Here is an 8,304-nt window from a genome sequence, read left to right on the forward strand (position 1 = left end):
GGGTGAAAATTATATTGTTTGTTTTCTATTTTGAATAGAGTTCCTAAATATAAAAGACAACTGAACTTGTCTTTTTTTTGAACTTGAGGTTGTCTAACTTATGTTAGAATCTCTGATCCCAAGCGAGTTAAACTCTCTTGTAGAACCTATGAATGTGTGTTCATTGGGTATGCACTAAACAACAAAGCATATAAGTTTTATGACCTAAATGTGAAAGTGATCATAGAGTCAATTGATGTTGGCTTCTATGAAAATATTCCCTTTCAAATCAAGAAATAGTGGGGGCAGCGAACCAAGTCACGTTCTTTTGATAAAGAGCACTGAAAGAGGACCCTTAGAAGAGGATCCTGCAAACCTTCAGCAATTATACGGTTTATACCTTAGAAGAGGATCCTGCAAATCTTCAAGAAGTTTTGTCATCTTTAGATGTAGATTTATAACAAGAAGTATAAACGATGAGATGAATTCTCTAGAGTATAACATGACTTAGCATTTAGTAGATTTGTCTCCTGGTTGCAAGTTGATTGTAAATGCATTTTGAAAAAGAAACTAAAATGTGATGGAACTGTTTATAAATAAAATATTCACCTTGAAGCCAAAGGTTTTAGAATAACATCCATTAAGGTACTTATTTCACTAGCAGCTTTTCATAACTTTGTGATACACCAAATGAATGTCAAAATAGTTGTTGTAAATGGTGACCTTGAAAGAATAACTCTATATGAAGCAATCCAAAGGTTTTGTGATTCATAGGCAATAAAACACGATATATAAGTTAGATAAATCTATGTAAAGTCTTTTGTTAATGATAAAACCAAATAGATTTAAAAAAAAATAGTTTAATTTTCCCATCATGGACATTTCAAATTCACCTTGCATTATTAAAGAGAATTCTTCGCATATGTCATTGCTTGTGGATCCGAATATTATATCATCAACGTAGATTTGGACCAATAATGTGTGACCATTATCTCTTTTAACAAATAATGTCTTATCGACTTTCTCTTTTTCAAATCCTCGTTCACATAGGAAGGTGCTTAATCTATCATACCAAGCTCTTGGAGCTTGTTTTAGACCATAGATAGCCTTTTTTTAATTTGAAAACATGTGAGGGGTTTTTGGAGTCTTCAAAGCCAAGTGGCTGTTTGACATATACTTCTTCATTAATGTATCCATTGAGAAAGGCACTCTTCACATCCATTTGAAATAGTTCAAAGTTCATGGAGAAAGCATAAGCAAGTAGTAAACGTATTGCTTCTAACCTTGCTACTGGAGCAAATGTTTCGTCAAAGTCAATCCCTTCTTCTTGATTGTATCCTTGAGCGACCAATCTTGCTTTGTTGCGGACAACTATACCATTTTCATCAAGTTTATTTTTAAACACCCATTTTTTACCAATGATGTGTTTATTTCCAAGATTAGGAACAAGTTCCCATACTTTGCTTCTTTCGAATTGGTTGAGATCTTCTTGCATGGCAAGTATCCATTTACCATCTTTAAGTGCTTCACCAATTTTGGAGGGTTCGATTTGAGAAACAAATGTCATGTTCAAGCAAGCATCTTGTAGTTTTAGCCTTGTTGTAACACCTTTGTTGATATCACCTATGATGTTATCAATTGGGTGATATCTATGGGTTCTCCATTCTTTAGGAAGATTATTATTTTGCTTTTCAATGTTGACTTCACTTTCTTGACTTGGTTGATCAATTTGATGTTCTTTGCTTGTATCATTGCATAAATCATCATCATCATAAGAAGTAATATTGTCCTCTTTCATGGGGTTAGTTTCATCATAAGTTACATGCATTGATTCTTCGACTAATAAAGTTCTTTTATCGAAGATTCTAAAGGCTTTACTAGTTAATGAGTAGCCAATAAAGATACCTTCATCGGCTTTTTCATCGAATTTTCCAAGGTTGTCTTTACTATTGTTTATCCCGAAACACTTACATCCAAAAATGTGGAAGTTAGAGATATTGGGTTTTCATCCTTTGTAGAGTTCATACAGAGTTTTCTTAAGAATCGGCCGAATGATTACTCGGTTGGAAACATAGCATGTTGTGTTTACAGCATCAGCCCAAAAATATTTTTGTAGCCTTGAGTCGCTTAGCATAGTCCTCGCGAGCTCTACCAAAGATCTGTTCTTTCTCTCAACAACCCCATTTTGTTGTGGTGTTCTAGGTGCTAAAATATTGTGGAAAATTCCATTTTCTTCACAAAATTCTTCGAATGAGGTTTTTTGAAATTCTCCTCCATGATCACTTCTAATTGATACAATTTTGGCTGATTTTTCATTTTGGACTAGCTTGGCATACTTCTTAAATGCTTTAAAAGCTTCATTTTTACTTGCCAAAAATAATGTCTAAGTGAACCTTGAGTAGTCATCAACAATCACCAGTTCATATGAGTTTCCACCAAGACTTTTGGTTCTTGATGGACCAAACAAGTCCATATGTATTAATTGAAGTGGTCTTGAAGTTGAAATAACATTTTTAGGTTTGAAAGAATTCTTTATTTGCTTACCTTTTTGACAAGCGTCACACAATTTATCCTTTATAAATTTCATTTTTGGTAAGCCTACAACTAGATCATGCTTGATCAATTTGGTTAAATGATCCATGTGAATATGTGCAATTCTTTTATGTCACAACCATGCATCTTTATTGTCATTTACCAAAAGACATTTCATTTTTAAGGATAAATCATCAAGATTAAGTATAAAGATGTTTTTGAAACGCTTACCGATAAATTGAATTTCATTTGTAGCTTTATTTTGGATGATACATTCATCTTTGTTGAAGGCTATCTTGTATCCTTTATCGCAAAGCTGACTAATGCTTATGAGATTGTGTTTTAGACCTTCAACATATAATATATCTTCAATCGAGGGGGATGGGGATATGCCGACTTTTCTAATGCCTAAAATATTTCCTTTGTTGTTGTCTCCATATACCACATATCCCTTTGATTCAAGAGTCAAGGATGAAAATTTTGTTATATCACCTGTCATATGTTTAGAGGCACTTAGTGTGCATACTTTCAACATTAAAATCATATTTTATCAGGTACCCAATGTGCTTTGGATCCTTGATGGTTAGTACCTTTCTTTATCCACATGTAATGCCCTTTTGAAGCACTAATGTTTCTAACGTGGCATGCATTAGATGTGTGACCCTTGAGACCACAATAATAATAGGTAGGAGTAAATCTATTTTTAATAGCATGTGTATGAGATTTACTTTGAATAATTTTCTCTTTATAATGATGATCCTTTTCCATAATTATAATCTTTTCTTGATTGGATTGATTACTCGCTTTAACAAAAATGGTCTTATTCAAGCTTGATTTATCAAATTTTGAGTATCCAAGACCACTTTTGTCTTTTGAGTATCTTTGCATATTTAAAACATATTCCTTCTCCATAATGTCAACTTTTTCTTGAAGACTTGAGATTTGTCTCTTTTGTGTTGACACTAGTTTGAACAGATTTTTACATTCAATAAGTAGTTCCTTAATGGCGTTTTGAGCATCATTATATTCTATAATCAATTCACTATTAGTTCTATCATGATGGGGGGGAGTCTGTGTTACTAAACTCTTCTTCGTCATCTGATTGATGCGATGCCATCAATGCATCATTAGCGCATTCTTTACTTTCTATTTCTGAAGATGAACTCATTTCGTTGTCTTCCAAGCTATGTATGCCTTCTTGAAGTCTTTCTTGTTGATGGCATTTTTCTTAATAAGGTTTGGACAATCTTCCTTGATATGTCCTTGCTTCCCTCATTCAAAGCAAGTGAAGTTTTGATTTGAAGTAGAGCTATCTTTCTTTCTGAAACTTTTCTTTTTGAAAGTTGTGTCATTTTTAAGAAACTTACCAAATTTATTAACAAGGAAAATGATGTTTTCATCCTCATCTGAATTTTCGTCTTTGATTTGTTCTCTTGATTTGGTCTTTAGAGCAATGTTTTTGGTCTTCTTTTCTGGACTTTCATTTTGTTCTAACCTTCCAAGTTCGATTTCGTGTTCTTGGAGTTTTCCAAATAATGCAGAAAGAGACATTTTGGATATACTTTTCTTTTTGGTGATTGTTGTTACCTTTGGTTGCCAAGCCCTCGTTAATGATCTTAATACTTTTAGATTTAGTTCATCATTGGTGAAGGTCTTTCCAAGAGCCGACAAATGATTGGTTAAGTGGGAGAACTTTTTCTATAAGTCTAAGATAGATTCTTCAGGCAACATTCGAAATAATTCGTATTCTTGAGATAATGTATTAAGTTTAGATCTTTTTACTTCAATGGTGACTTCATGAGTTACTTCCAGCGTATCCCATATTTCTTTGGCTGTTTTACAGTGAGATATACGAAAAAATTCATCCATTCCTAGTGCTGATTGTAGCATATTTTTAATTTCTTCTTTGTTGTTGATGACTGTTGTTGGAATGTGAGGACCATTTTCAACTGCATCACATATGTCGTCTCCTTGTGCTTCAAGATACGCTTGCATATGTATCTTCCAAAAGTCATAGTGTTCTCCAATGAAGCCATGAGTAATGACCGAGGAGTAAGTTACCTGAACCTGCTCTGATGCCAATTGTAAGTACAGAGGTACGTCTAAGAGGAGGGGGGGGGGTGAATTAGGTGTTAGGAGGTTTTCTTGTTTTTAGCGATATGGTGATTGAATTTTCTGTTTTAAGATAGTAACTAATAATAAGTAAATGGCAGTAATTAAATGAACACAATATAATTATCCTGGTTCCCCTTATGACCAAGGGTACATCCAGTCCTCTTGCACACCACAAGAGATTAATCCACTTATTGTCAGAAAATGTAATACTCCCACCCTGGGATTTCTGCTAGAACCTTCTAACAATACTTCTAAGATAGCACACCACTATCTTAGATTAAGCTACTTTAAGAAAATACTACTTTATTTTACAAGTGATATAATATTATTTGGAATAAGAATATAAGAGAGGTATAATGATTTCAATCCAATAATACTTCAAGTATTTTGAGAACCTTTTTGAATGATATGAAAATGAAATGCAAGTACTTTGTAAAAAATCAGAATTTTTTTCAAAGTTGTTCAAGGTTTGATTCAAGGATTGTGTATCGTTTGATCTGAAGTTATGGTGTATTTATACTCCATAAACATCTCTTCAGATTTGTGGCCATTGATCCAAGAGGTTTGATGAACAAATACAATGATCTAGAACCATTTCAGATCTAAAAAATTGTATTGCTTCCAGTTGTATTCGAATACAAGATGTATGTATTTGAATACACCTTTTTGTAACGTTCATATTTATTCAAAATTTGCACCTTGTATTCGAATACATCTTTCATGTAGTCGAATACATATTCGTGATTTTTGCCACTGACTTGCTTTGTATTCAACTACAGAAGATCATAGTTGAATACAAATGCAAAGATTTAGCTACTGACTTGCTTTGTATTCGACTACAGCAGGTCGTAGTCGAATACAGCTGCAAAGGTTTAGCTACTGACTTGCTGTGTGTATTCAACTACAGTAGGTCGTAGTCGAATACAGATGTGAAGTTTTTGCTTTTGACTTAGCATCTGTATTCGAATACATTATGCTGTACTCGAATACACCTTTGTATTTTGTCAAAAATATTAGTTTTAAGACTTTGTTAATGTAATTTTGACTGTTGAAAATACTTTATATGCATATGAAAATATGAATGGTTCTCGTGTATTTGAGGTATTGGTTGTATCATTTACCTTTACATTTAAACATCTAATATGTTTGGATTTAAAGCTTATTAATGAAGATATTTGAACTTCTTTTTTAGCTTGTTGCTTTGATCATAATTGTTGATCTTTGTCTTCATCAAAAACATGTATTTTACAAATTAAACAAGTAATTATATTTACTAATATAGCAGTCATAATATAACAATAAGAATTATTGCGATATGTAGTTCGAGTCAAAGCCTTTGAGACAAAAGAAATACAAGTCATTCTAATTGTTATAGTATAAGTTAGATCATCTGATGAACAAAGAAAAAAGAATATACTAAACTTAGTTCACAATGACTCTGAAGAAGTTACTAAATATGTGTCTAACTCTAATGAACGTGTTGTCAAACATGTATCTGGTGAATCTGATAATACAAGCAACAATCTGAATGTTTTGCATCTGATAAGTGTGTCAAGCAAAATGATCATCTGTTATAGTATAAGTTAGATCATATGATGAACAAAGAAAAAAGAATATACTAAACTTAGTTCACAATAACTCTGAAGAAGTTACTAAATTTGTGTTTGACTCTAATGAGCGTGTTGTCAAACATGTATCTAGTGAATCTAATAATACAAGCAACAATCTGAATGTTTTGCATCTGATAAGTGTGCCAATCAAAATGATCATCTGCCTCTAATAAATGTGATAAACATTGTATCATCTAACTCTAATAGAAAGTCAACAATCTGATAGAGTCAATGTTCTGAAAAAGACAAATCTATTTATCCTCTACTCAAAATCTTGAATATGTTACTTATCTGAAAGTCTTTGTGATATCAATTTATAGTTTGGAGATTATTAAGTTCATAGCTCATCAATTTTGAGATCAACCTGAAGACTATTTTAATCATTTAGACCTTCAATTTGATTATCTTAATTGTTCATTTAATCTTAGCAGCCTTATATGCGATTTTGAAATTCTTGACTTACAGTTTGGACTTCCCAAAACGACATGTCTTGACTTTGTCTTCTATAAAGGACAACTAGAATGTTCTTCCGAACAGTCTCCAACTACCAGAATGCTCTTTTGGATGTTCATCTAAATATTCTCCAATCATTCATATGGAAGAATCTTCAAAAATTCTTGGACTTTACAAAAGTGGATTTTTGTCTTGATAGGGCATGATATGGGACCACATGATTTTTGCATAAGTATGCAAGCTTATGTTTGATTTCCTATCTTTGAATAAATCACTCAAAAACACAAATTAGTAGATAATGTAATCAAAATCATAATTAACAATTTAATTAACTATTTTTTTATTCTTAAAAACAATACTTAGGGATTTTGCCTTAATAGCTTTGTCATATATATTGTTACTACAATCACGTTCTAGTGTGAAAGTGATAAACTCATGAGCATGTATGTATGAACATAAAAGAATAAAACAAATCTTGATAATATTATGATCTAAAAAATGTTTGATCTATCAAAGATGAGGTTTCAGAAACACCTGGATTCAGAACTAGTCCCACTTCTAAGCACTGATTCTTGATTCTAAAAAGTGGAGAGACATATGACAAACATCTGTTGAGTTGTGCTTCTTCCTCAACTTGGACATATGAAGCCTTAGGCACTCTTTAGATGGGAGAAGAGACAATTTCTTATGTGTCTTGTATATTGTGGGAGACTGACCAAAGCATTTGGGCACATGTTTCTAACTTTTTACTATGGCATTTTAAAAGCTCTTTATATCTTAGATTAATTTTTTTAGCTTGTTTCTAAACTTTGGGTCAAAATTGAATTTTAATTTTATTATTTACATATTGACCCCTGTTCACTCTGTAGGCCAAAACTTGACGCATGCGAGCAGGCGTTCGAAAGATAAAAATCGGAGCCACAACTTTACTGGGCCTAAATTGTAGATTTCGGTATCTTGGCTTTTGTTATAATTTTAAGTAGTGGACTATTTGTTTTACAAGCCCAAAAACCGAGTACAATATATTCGGTATTTTCTTCTATTTGAGACACAATGTATTTTCGGATTCAGAAAAGATGTAAACACTTTTTTATTTTATTTTAATTTCATTGAAGGCTAATTTCATAAGATTAATCCACGAATTCAGAGTTTCATCAACACCTTGAGATTCAGGTTACACTGCCAATTTCGCTTCATGATTCTATTTATGTTTTATTTGATTATATTGATATTATAATTGCTTAAATTGAATCTCAATAGGATCCATTAAATTAGTTTGACAAAATTCGATAGCTAATTTATTAAATTACAGTTTCACGACGCTTGATTGTGGAAAATAATATATTGATGATTGTGATGCTTAATTCAGTCAAAGAAACCGAATTCACATAGGATTGAATACGCTTCTTGATCAATTCTATAGTCAAATAGGAAATAGAGTCACAATTTAGAAATTAAATCTGTTGTTAGAATCTGTGATAGGTTTGAAACTCTCGAATCAGTGGATTAATCCTTTTCTTAATATGTTCGAACAAAAAAATATGAAAACCCCCCTTTTTAATTTTGACTTTCAATTTGGTTAATATTATCGTATCAGAAATCCTTGCGAAACGAC

This window comes from Cicer arietinum, chromosome 7 (assembly GCF_000331145.2).
Source record: "Cicer arietinum cultivar CDC Frontier isolate Library 1 chromosome 7, Cicar.CDCFrontier_v2.0, whole genome shotgun sequence".
In the NCBI taxonomy this organism is placed as follows: Eukaryota; Viridiplantae; Streptophyta; class Magnoliopsida; order Fabales; family Fabaceae; genus Cicer; species Cicer arietinum.